The sequence below is a fragment of the Anomaloglossus baeobatrachus genome, chromosome 6, assembly GCF_048569485.1.
Source record: "Anomaloglossus baeobatrachus isolate aAnoBae1 chromosome 6, aAnoBae1.hap1, whole genome shotgun sequence".
In the NCBI taxonomy this organism is placed as follows: domain Eukaryota; kingdom Metazoa; phylum Chordata; class Amphibia; order Anura; family Aromobatidae; genus Anomaloglossus; species Anomaloglossus baeobatrachus.
In genome coordinates, this window is record NC_134358.1 from 120,792,555 (window position 1) to 120,804,833 (window position 12,279).

A 12,279-nucleotide genomic window follows, 5' to 3' on the forward strand; every position below is an offset into this window, starting at 1 on the left:
TACATACATGTTACTGTTACCTGTGGTGTTCTGGTGCCATCTACTGGCCATTACTATACACTACTTCACTCCATAGTTATATGGTATTTTTATATGCATTTTCACTATACTTTTATAGTGTATCTTATAAAACTATTTTTAAAATATCTATAGTCTTATGCACTCTGTTTCTAGTATATGGTAAGCGGTAAAAATGCTGCATTTTTGCGGCATTTGTCAGGTGGATTTCATATTTTATTTATCCACAGTAAGTGTTAATATAGTTAGTTTTATTCCCCAAAAATGCTGCAAAAAAGCAGTTATGTGATGCACTGTTTACATTGTTTTTGCACCTTCTCATTGATTTATAGGGGGGAGGTGCCGGGAAGCTGAACTTGAAAGAGCTGTCGTGCTTCAGATTATCAAATACAGAATAAAAAGCAGTATGTGTGTGAAGAGGTAAGAAAAAAGATATAGCCAAATTACCTATCCGTAATATTCTGAATTGACTTCACAGAGTCCCTGGGGGTGCTCACACGGACAAGGTAGGCGCTCACCACACTTAAACTACCCTAAACGTTTAGACAACGAAACGCATTGGGATATTTTTTCTTTATGAAGTGAGGCTTAGCTTTTTTGTTTGTCCTTTTGTGTTTAATAAACTAGTTCTTGGTATCAGGAAATCATCATTGGGCAGTCAGTTGACTTTAGGTTTTAAAATATTATACAATAAAGGTTAAGTTTTAATATCCTACACAGTGAGATTAAACTACACAGAATGCAGAAGCGAAGTCCAGCAAAAATCCACCAATCCAGGAATTTATAAAACTTCACTTTTATTTCATCAGTTTAAAATCCAGAAAGATACCGAACAGACAGTGTCAACAAGCATTCATGGACTAGACTTCGTGTTTCGGCTAATTAAGCCTTCATCATGGTCTTGAAAGAGGTGGACAGGCTGTCTCATTGCCCTCTGAAGACACCAATCATATTTGTGTAATGTTTGTATTTCTGCAGTGTTTTCCTGTGATGTGTTAATTTCCTTGTGGGCTGCAGTACTATCCACTGGCCACATGAGGCTACTGTCTTCCTTTTTACGTTTATATAGACTCTTGTTTTGAAAGGATAGAGTTAACTGTAAGGGCTGGCCCATGGTAGGGAGGAGTGTTAGAGATTAGTCAGTTTCTGTTTTAAGGTCAGTTAGGAAGTGTTTGGTGAACCATGAGGGAGTAAGGACACCATCAGAAGAAGGAAAACAACTTTCAGTGTGTATGTGTCAGAAGAATCAGGGAGCAAGCATCAACTAGGAATCTACAGTGGTGGCAGTATTCTCTGAAGCAGGTGGGTGGGGGCACTCTGGGACTTAAACAGCTGTAATGCAGCAGTTCTGCACTGGAGTCTGGGGAACACCCATGAATAGAAGGTGGCTTTAGACAGACCAGTGTTACATTCAGTAGGGTGGAAGCTAACAAGAATAAAATCCCCCCCCTGTTGCCATGCTGTCCATCTGTAATTTTCCTTGCAAGAACTGATTCACTGTCTGGGACCGTTGAAGAGTGCCTCTGTATAGTACAGGAGTGAATGGCAAGTTCACTACATGTAAATCCCTGTGCATCAGAGTGGTTGTTAGTAAAAAGAACTTTGTTTTCACAAGCTAGTGTGGTTTCCTCGTCATGGGATCTCAGGGAGCTGGCACGCACAAAGCATGGCAGAAGTGAACATGAGGGTCTCTCAACCGAATCACCATAATATACACACACCCAGGACCCCCATATTTCTGTAGCATGCCAGGATGTGGAAAGTGAGTACTGCACCCAAGGCTACCACGCCGAGCCATGTTACATGTGCATGAGATTTCTGATCTTCATAACTTTTGTTGGTACTGTAAAATACAACTGCTTTTCTGCAGTGAAAAATACTGCAAAAATGCCCCATAACCTTAGGGTATGCACATGTTGAATATTTTCGGCAGATTTTTTTGCTCCAAAAACCAGAGTTTTGGCAGGAAGAAGCTGAATAAAATATGCGCTTTTTGTATGTGTTTTTGATTAATTTTTACTTGTGTTCTCCCCATTCATTTGAATAGGTAAAAAGTGATGAGAGAATTGACATGCTGGAGTTTGGGAAAAAAAAAAGTACTTGGCTCGAATAAGGAAAAAATAAGCAGAATATGTATTAGATTTCATAAATCTCATTTACTTAGCTGGTAGTATAAAACACTGAGTTTTTTTCTATGGCAATAACGCAAAGTGTGAATAAGCCTTTACCTAGAAAGCATGACACAAGTCAAACCCCAACAAACATTGGATGTACTTGATTATTAGCTAGATATTTGCGTTGCCGGTATCCAGGGTATTTGAGTTGGACCTTTTTGCTTGGGTCACAGGTCCTATGAATTTTAACTTTGAGAGGTTTTTTAGTCTATTGATGAATTAAAGATTTTTTGCGGCTTTGCACTTAGTTTTTGTACTGGCTCTAATTTATGTCTTTGTGTCATTATTGTGAGCAATAACCTTTACTGTATTTGCACTTTGTGTTTCCAACTTGGTTTTCTAACGACCACTTGGTGGCACCATAATACAGGCACTGACAATGACCACTGTAAGGACACTACAAATGTTTCATTACATGATCCTCACACTATGGCTGTAGTTAATGCAATAAGTGCAGTTATATCTGTGTTTGGAACCTTTTTTGCAGATGCTACCGTATCATATTTTCCATCATAATGATACACACCAGACGCACCCATCCGACCCCATTCACTTTCACTTTGTCTGTTGGGCTCCACTGAGGCGTTTGTTGACATGTACAGGTATGTGCAAAATAATAGAAGTCTAGCATCACTATTGTGTCTGTATTTGGCAGAAAAGATCATACAACAAGGGAAAAAATTATGATTAAGTGTAGGCAAGTAATGGGCAACCAACAAAATGAACAGTCATGACATGCTCGATGCTAATTGTCTGTAATTAACTCATTTAGTGAAATGGGGTGTTCTAATTAATACCATAGCAGTGCAGAGTTCACTAAGTGAGGTCATTTATTCTGTAAAGAAACAAGTGTCAATTATGGCCCTTATTTAAAGAAGGAGGACAGCAAATGTTGTACCTTCTGGTTTTTAGCTCTTGCTCAATGAGTAAAATGGGTAATTCTAGACTGTGCCAAAAAGAGAAAGAACTTTGATCAAGAAGTTGATTGGAGAGGGGAAACCAAGAATTGCAAAAAATATTTGGCTGCTTGGATAAAAATATTTTCAGTGCTTAAAAATGGCAAACCTAACACGTGGTAGGAAAATAAATACTACCATCTGTGACGACTCGGTGTCAATCTGGCCACGTGTGGGTGGTGAACTATTCTTAATTATGCTAGGCGTGTTGTTCTTTTGTTTGGTAAATCAAGGGACATTAGCCATTGTTTCATGTCAAACTGTTTGGTGCATCATTCTGTATGTTAATTTGTGTAATGTCTGCTGATTATGGATTGCACCAGCACTCTGTGGTGTACTAGTCTGCATTTGAAAGATAATTACATAGGGTAATTTAATTAGCAAACAATGAAGGCATAGCCATGATTGTATCCCCCCAAATCCTGTAAGACACAATACTCTGAAATGGAACCTGAGAGATATAAAAACGGTCTTGCTCCAGTCACCGGTGTCATTCTACAGTACTTCAGCCTAGGGTCCATGGTTTCAGCTGGAGGATTACAGAATTGCTCCACTGCTTAACACTAAGCCAATAAATTAGGCCGGAGAACCCAGGTTGGGGCAATCTGGTCACATGGCTACATACCTCGATGAGCTTGGTCAGCTAATTAAGCTTGCTATGTTCTCTCAGTGGGTGCCCTCCAAAAGCGGGATGTTGCTGGCTAGGAAAGTCGGCCCTGGATGTCTCTAAGATTGTAATCTCTGGTGGGACAGCGGAAGGGTGAGATTCTGTTGCTTGTACCATCATGTGTTCTTGCTGGGAATTTACTATATGCTGTTAACGTTTGGAGACCCATTAAAGACTTAAGGCCACTTTACACACAGAGATAAATCTTTGGCAGATCTGTGGTTGCAGTGAAATCATGGACATATTGTTCCATTTGTACACAGCCACAAACCTGGCACTGATTGTCCACAATTTCACTGCAACCACAGATCTGCCGCAGATTTATCTCTGTGTGTAAAGTGGCCTTTACTGGAGTGCGGTACTTTCACCCTGTGTTTTCTGTGTAGTGTTCTGCCCACAAGAAAGGAGTACGGATGTGTAGTGTGATGAGCCCTGGTCCGTGTGGTCTTTTTAAAGACAGCAAGACTGGCTGACAAGAGCAACCACTAAACCTCGTGTCTCAACAACTGGTGGCTTATTCAGGGAAGCTGCAGGGGCACTGTTGTGCAAGTAGCACTGGACACAGTCCAAGGACTTCACAACTAGAGAGGCATATAGGCATACCTAGCAGGACATTGATGAAGCATACACAGTAGGTTTCAGACACCACCATCTCCAACCCAATCAGCTTGGCCTTGGGAAGAAGACGAGTGGATATACCGCCGCAATAAGAAATGGCAAATACAGGAGCAGTGCCAGTATCGCCAGATCGAATACCAGGCCAAAAAAAAGTTGTCAGATTTGATCCAGGAAGTTCTCCGTTGTGATGCCCAGAATGTCATGGAGGAAACAAAAATCTAGCCGATGTGTCAGCTGAATTAAACTGTGTGCCTGATCAAGGATGGAATCAACAACCCAGTCCCAAACAGCCCAAATCCAGGAGTTGTTGGCTCCATTGGGGCCCAAAGCCTCAAGCGAGGAGAGGGCTTGTGTTATGGAATCAGATTTAGGAGTTCCAATTCCCCTTCCGCTGGTGCCAGCCCCTACCTCCATGATGGTCCACCAACCAGGAAATCTTCTACAGGGACATGCCAGTGTTTAACCCCTTCACTCCCGGGCGATTTTCCGTTTTTGTTTTTTGCTCCCCCTCTTCTGAGAGCCATAACTTTTTTATTTTTCTGTCAGTCTTGCCATATGATGGCTTGTTTTTTGCGGGACGAGTTATACTTTTAAATGAAACCATGAGTTTTACCATATAGTGTACTGGAAAATAGAAAAAAAAAATCAAGTGCAGACAAATTGCAGTAAAAGTGTGACTGCACAATTATTTTGGGGTATTTTATTCACCGTGTTCACTATATGGTAAAACTGATGTGTTATGTGATGCCTGAGGTTGGTACGAGTTCAAAGATACCAAACATGTATATATTTACTTTTATCTAAGGGGTTAAAAAAAGCAGACGTTTGTCCAGAAAAAGTGGCATACTTTTTGCGCCATTTTCCACGACCCGCAGTGTTCTCAATTTTCGTGATATGGGGTTCAGTTCGGGCTTATTTTTTGTGTCTCTAGCTGACGTTTTTAATGGTATATTTTTTGCGCAGATGCTATGTTTTGATCGGCTGCTATTGCATTTTGTACAAAATTTGTGACGACCAAAAACCATAATTTTGTAGTTGGAATTTTTTGCCTCTAAGCCATTTAGATAAATCAGGCATTTCTGAATGCGGCGATACCAAATATGTGTAGATTTTTATTTTTTTAACCCTTTAATTTTCAATGGGGCGAATGTGGGATTATTTGAACTTTAAGGGTTTTTTTTAATTTTACTAGTCCCCCCTAGGGGACTGTAAGGATCAGCAGTCTGATCGCTCATTCATTTCTGTTGATGAGAGCAGTACATGTCTGATCAGCAGAAATGATGCGTTCTTGTTACAGCCCCTGCTCTGCTAGCTGTAAAAAGGCACTATATCATGATAGCGACAGGTGTCATCACATGACCCGTCACTACCATGGCAACCATCGGCTCCCCATGATCATGTCATGGGGTCTCCGATGGTAGTGGGGAAAGGCAATTTCCACGCTGCGGCCATTTAAATCGTGCTGTAATATTTTGACAGCGAGATCTAAGAGGTTAACAGGCGTGGGTGGATCGCGGACCCACCTGCACCTGCGAGGCACACATGTCTGCTGTTCAAATCAACAGATATATGGAAGGCTCACTGCAGCGACTTAAGACATACCTAGGCTGTGAAGGGGTTAATGAGTCCAGCACTCCCTGAGGTTGATGCAAAGTTTTAAGACAGTGATGCTAATGTACCAGATGCCCACAGCTGCTTGGGCCAAATACCTGTGGACTAGTTTAACTAGCTGAGCCCTGGATGCTGTCTGATAACTTGGGCCTTAGGACTGCCTGGGCTAGATGACAATTAAGGACACCCTGTTAGCCCTTTTTGCTATCAACCCCATGAGATATCACACTAAGTTCCGGACTTTGTCTTGCCAAGTGGCCTAGTATGTAGAATTTAGCAAACAACTCCAAAGCACTGCAGCTGCTGGTTTGATGGTTGGGCTGCCCACTCTGCTAATGCCCTCTGAGACATGATCATGGTTGAGGGACTCAAGAAGAAGATGGCCTCAGAAATACAAGAGTGGGTAACCGACCACAAGCCCTACACCCCAGAGCAAGCAGCCTGATTGGCAGATGAGTTTACAGCCAATTGACCCTGCTGGAGACCCAATATGCCCACTGATCCCAGGAGAATAGAAAATGCTTCGGCACTGAAACGGGAAAAAGAAAAAGGAAATTCCTTTTCTATAATGCTTTTATTTTCGTGTTCAAAAGAAAACAAAATTTTTGAAACGTGTCGTACATCCTGTCCGACGTTTCAGCTTTAAATATCAGCCGTTTTCAATTATTACATATCTGTAGTAAAACAATACGATAGCAAAACAATATATTAAAACATTGTTTTAATATATTGTTTTAATATACACTGCTCAAAAAAATAAAGGGAACACTTAACCAACCTAATATAACTCCAAGTTAATCAAACTTCTGTGAAATCAAACTGTCCACTTAGGAAGCAACACTGATTGACAATCATTTTCACATGCTGTTGTGTAAATGGAAAAGACATCAGATGAAAATTATTGCCAATTATCATGACACACTCGATAAAGGAGTGTTTCTGCAGGTAGGGACCACAGACCACATCTCAGTACCAATGCTGTCTGGTTGACGTTTTGGTCACTTTTGAATGTTGGTTGTGCTCTCACACTCGTGGTAGCATGAGACGGACTCTACAACCCACACAAGTGGCACAGGTACTGCAGCTCATCCAGGATGGCACATCAATGCGAGCTGTGGCAAGAAGGTTTGCGGTGTCTGTCAGCATAGTGTCCAAAGGATGGAGGTGCTACCAGGAGACAGGCCAGTACACCAGGAGAGGTGGAGAGGGCCGTAGGAGGGCAAGAACCTAGCAGCAGGACCGCTACCTCCGCCTTTGTGCAAGGAGGAACAGGAGGAGCACTGCCAGAGCCCTGCAAAATGACCTCCAGCAGGCCACAAATGTGCATGTGTCTGCACAAACGATTAGAAACCAACTCTATGAAGAAGGCATGAGGGCCCGACGTCCACAGATGGAGGTTGTGCTCATTGCCCAACACCATGCAGGATGCTTGGCATTTCCCACAGAAAACCAGGCTTGGCAACCTCGTCACTGGCGACCTGTGCTCTTCACAGATGAAAGCAGGTTCACACTGAGCACATGTGACAGACGTGACAGCTATTGGAGACGCCGTGGAGAGCGATCTGCTGCCTGCAACATCCTTCAGCATGTCCGGTTTGGCAGTGGGTCAGTAATGGTGTAGGGTGGCATTTCTTTGGAGGGCCGCACAGCACTACATGTGCTCGCCAGAGGTAGCCTTACTGCCATTAGGTACCGAGATGAGATCCTCAGACCCCTTGTGAGACTATATGCTGGTATGGTTGGCCCTGGGTTCCTCCTAATGCAGGACAATGCCAGACCTCATGTGGCTGTAGTGTGTGAGCAGTTCCTGCAAGATGAAGACATTGAAGCTGTGGACTGGCCCGCCCCGTTTCCCAGACCTGAATCTGATTGAGCATATCTGGGACATCATGTCTTGCTACATCCACCAACGTCACATTGCACCACAGACTGTCCAGGAGTTGACGGATGCTTTAGTCCAGATCTGGGAGGAGATTCCTCAGGAGACAATCCACAACCTCATCAGGAGCATGCCAAAGCGTTGTAGGGAGGTCATACAGGCATGTGGAGGCCACACACAATACTGAGCCTCATTTTGACTTGTTTCCTCTTTAATTTTGTCTTGTTTTGATTTTCATTATGACTTGTTTCCACTTTCATTTTGTGTGTGTCTTCAAATCCAGGCCTCCATTGGTTAAAACATTTGATTTCCATTCATGATTTTTGTGTGATTTTGTTGTCAGCACATTAAACTTAGTACAGAACAAATTATTCAATGAGAATATTTCATTCATTCATTCATTCATTCAGATCTAGGATGTGTTATTTGAGTGTTCCCTTTAATTTTTTGAGCAGTGTATTAATATATTGTTTTGTTATCATATTGTTTTACCACAGACATGTAATCCTTGAAAAAGGCTGATATTTAAAGCCGAAACATCACAGGATGTACGACACGTTTCAAAATTATTTTTTTCTTTTCAACACTAAAATAAAAGCATTATAGAAAAGGAATTCCCTTTATCTTTTTTCTTTTTCCCGTTTGAGTGCCAAAGCATTTTCTATTCTACAATTGCTATTTTGGCTTTAGAGCACCACATTACTGACCTTGTGAGCGAGGCATATCCTACTATTCACTGATCCCAGGAGACTTCTCAACCAGTGACGAGCAGCCACCAGCCACTTGAGCAGGACTATCGTGCTACTCAGCAGAAGGCCCACCTGGACAAACAGGACCCATGACTTACCCACTTCACGGTGCTGTTATACATGTGGGCAGCTTGGACACATGGCCAAAGATTTTCTCGAGAGCTGGGTCCCCAAGCTTGGAGCCCATCTGCTGGCCCAGCTGGTCAACGTCTGCTGAGACAAGCCATTGGGGTCTGAGGGACGCTCCTACCCTGGGATATACCAGCATCAGAAGAAGTGAGGTACCTTGTCCACACCCTACCTCGGGCTGGCCAATCTACACCAGCCAACCTCCATCGCCACATCCAGCTGGTCCAGGCCAGTGACCTCCATGCACAGGGACTTCCGGACAATGGGTCTTTCATTACCTTTGTCAGCCCAAATATTGTCCCCTCAGCGCACCATTTACTTGGCCGCCAAGTGAGCATCTCCTTAGCTGGGGGTCAACGCTTGGACATCCTTCTGGCATGTGTGCAGTTGGACTGGGGGCCTGCCAGAGAGGGGTCAATGTGGGGCTCATGGACGGTATCTCCACACTTGTTATTTTGGGGAACAACCTAGGACAAGGGCTGTCCAGCTAGTTTGTCCCTACCATCCTGAAACTATGGGTTGTGTTAGCATTTCATTCAGAAAGCTCATACAGTTTATAAGCCAGAAATTAGAGTCTGAGTTCCGACTTGGAGAAAAACCTGCAGCAGCTCTTCGCTTACCGGGAATTGCCGCATGATTATTTTTTGTTCTCTCACTTCGAATTGCTGTGCGGCCAAAAAGTACGAGGGCCTTTAGAAATGGTACAAAAGAGTTGGGGGGGCACCTTCACCATAGAAGAGGTTCCCATTCTGGATTATGTCCAAACGTTTAGGGAAAGGATGAGGTACCTCATGGCCTTAGCCCATGGGAATTTGGAAGTAGCTCAGAAAAGGCAACAAAGATGTTACAGCCATACTGCCTGACTCATGTGGACAGAATTTGCCAGTGGACAGAAGGTTCAAGTACTAGTACCAGTATACAAAAACAAGCTGCAAGCCATATGGCCAAGTTCGTTCACCATTACCAGGAAATGCAGGAATACTGACTACACCATGGCCCTATATTGCACTTTCAATTGTATTGGCATCGCAGTTGCTGATACAATTGAAAACAATGATGAGAGAGGGAGCAGCGCGCTCCCTCTCATCATTCTCCCTCTGTCTGTTGGCGCTCTGACAGCTCTGCAGCAGAGCGCGGAGATGTCAACACTGCGCGCCTGCAGTGAGGTCAGAGCGACAGCAGTGGACGCGCCGAGGAGACCGGAGCAGCAGGGAACGCGAAGTGAATGTATTGATCACTGTGGCCAGACAACCATTGGGGCTGTATTCTACATGAAGGTGCCCATGTGGGGGTCTTGGTTTATATCTACCCTCAATTTGAGCAAGGGATACTGGCATATCCCACTCGTGAAAGAGGCTCAAGAAAAGTCGTTAATCACACCTTTTGGCCTGTATAAGTTCACCAGTATGCCATTTGGGAAGAATGCTTCAGCCACCTTCTAAAGAATGGTGGACCAGTTACTAGAAAGATGTCAGGGGTATGTCCAGGCCTACCTGGATGACATAACTATCTTCAGCTGGGAAGAGGATCTTGAGTACATGCCCCAGGTGCTGCAGAGGGTAGCCAAAGCCCAGCTCACATCTGACCTGACAAGTTCCAAATGGGGATGGCTAAGGTGCTATACCTGGGACATTGGGTGGAAAGTGGATGCATTTGTCAAGAGCCAGTGAAAATAGATGCCATTACCCAGTGGCCTTGCCCAGTCAACCAAAAACAGGTCCACACATTCTTAGGTACCTCAAATTATAATCAAAAATGTATCCACAATTATAGTACTGTAGCAAAACCCCTCACTGACCTCACCATCAAAATATATGCCTGTAGTGTCATCTGGACCCCAGAATGCCAGTCCGCATTCTTCCAGCTGAAAACCCAGCTAGCACAAAGCCCAGTCCCGACTTCTGCCACTTGTTCATTGTTTAAACACACACATCCGACACCATTTTTTCCATTATTCACTAATTAGTTCTCCTCTTTTTTATTCTTTCTTTTTGCAGGTCTTCTCATATATATTTTACACTAATACACAATTTCTTCTCCCTTCCTTTGGATTCCTCGGCGTACTCTTCTGATGTACTCTGGATCGATAATCATATGAGAATCCACACCTATTCTACCTGCATTGTTTATAATCTTTGTGTCCTATAATGCTGTTTTTATAAATCTCACATTGGCGTTCATGTGTTTTACACCCCCTTCTATGTATCCTCTTGAGGAGATCCCTGATTATGGGGGGTGCGCGCGCGCTGACCTGCGGATGTTTGGGCGGCGGGGACGTCTTGCGTCGCCATGTGCGCATGCCTGGGAGCTATAGTGACGCGTCCCTATCTCCTGGGCGTGTGCCCGAGTGACGGCGCTTTTGATCTCCCCGCCTCCCGTCCCTCTGCGATCCGCACGTGCGCCGTATCACCCTCTAATTATTTGATCTGTTACATGTGTGCCACCACTATTTAAGAGGCACTTTCCTTCATACCATCATACCGCCCTTGGAAAAAGCGCTCCTGCGAAACGATCGTTAGGGGGACCCCTCTCCTGCTCTCTGCGACCCCTTATCATCTATAGGTAAATATTGGAACTTCACACTGTTAGGGTACCTTCACACTTAGCGATGCAGCAGCGATCCGACCAGCGATCTGACCTGGTCAGGATCGCTGCTGCATCGCTACATGGTCGCTGGTGAGCTGTCAAACAGGCAGATCTCACCAGCGACCAGTGAACAGCCCCCAGCCAGCAGCGACGTGCAAGCGACGCTGCGCTTGCACGGAGCTGCCGTCTGGAAGCTGCGGAGACTGGTAACTAAGGTAAACATCGGGTATGGTTACCCGATGTTTACATTAGTTACCAGCGCACAGCTGTGTGTGCAGGGAGCAGGGAGCCGCGCACACTGAGCGCTGGCTCCTTGCTCTCCTACCATAGCTACAGTACACATCGGGTTAATTAACCCGATGTGTAATGCAGCTACATGTGCAGAGAGCAGGGAGCCGCGCACACTGCTTAGCGCTGGCTCCTTGCTCTCCTAGCTGCTGTACACATCGGGTTAATTAACCCGATGTGTACAGCAGCTACATGTGCAGAGAGCCGGAGCCGGCAGCACAGGCAGCGTGAGAGCTGCAGAGGCTGGTAACTAAGGTAAATATCGGGTAACCACCTTGGTTACCCGATGTTTATCTTGGATACAGCTTACCTCAGCTGTCAGACGCCGGCTCCTGCTCCCTGCTCGCTTCATTTGTCGCTCTCTTGCTGTCACACACAGCGATCTGTGTGTCACAGCAGGAGAGCGGCTTTGAAGAAAACGAACCAGGGCTGTGTGTAACGAGCAGCGATCTCGCAGCAGGGGCCAGATCGCTGCTCAGTGTCACACACAGCGAGATCGCTAATGAGGTCACTGCTGCGTCACAAAAAGCGTGACTCAGCAGCGATCTCGGCAGCGAGCTCGCTGTGTGTGAAGCACCCCTTAGCCTATCTTTAATACCGATTC

At 44.6% G+C, this 12,279-nt stretch overlaps 1 long non-coding RNA gene across 1 annotated transcript; it reads left to right on the plus strand.

Annotated features, from left to right (window-relative positions):
• Nucleotides 1-356: 356 nt before the first annotated feature.
• Nucleotides 357-10,840, plus strand: LOC142244123 (uncharacterized). The gene is made up of 3 exons (XR_012724445.1): nt 357-438; nt 2,680-2,794; nt 10,799-10,840. It is a non-coding gene; the product is annotated as an uncharacterized LOC142244123 (long non-coding RNA).
• Nucleotides 10,841-12,279: the final 1,439 nt, after the last annotated feature.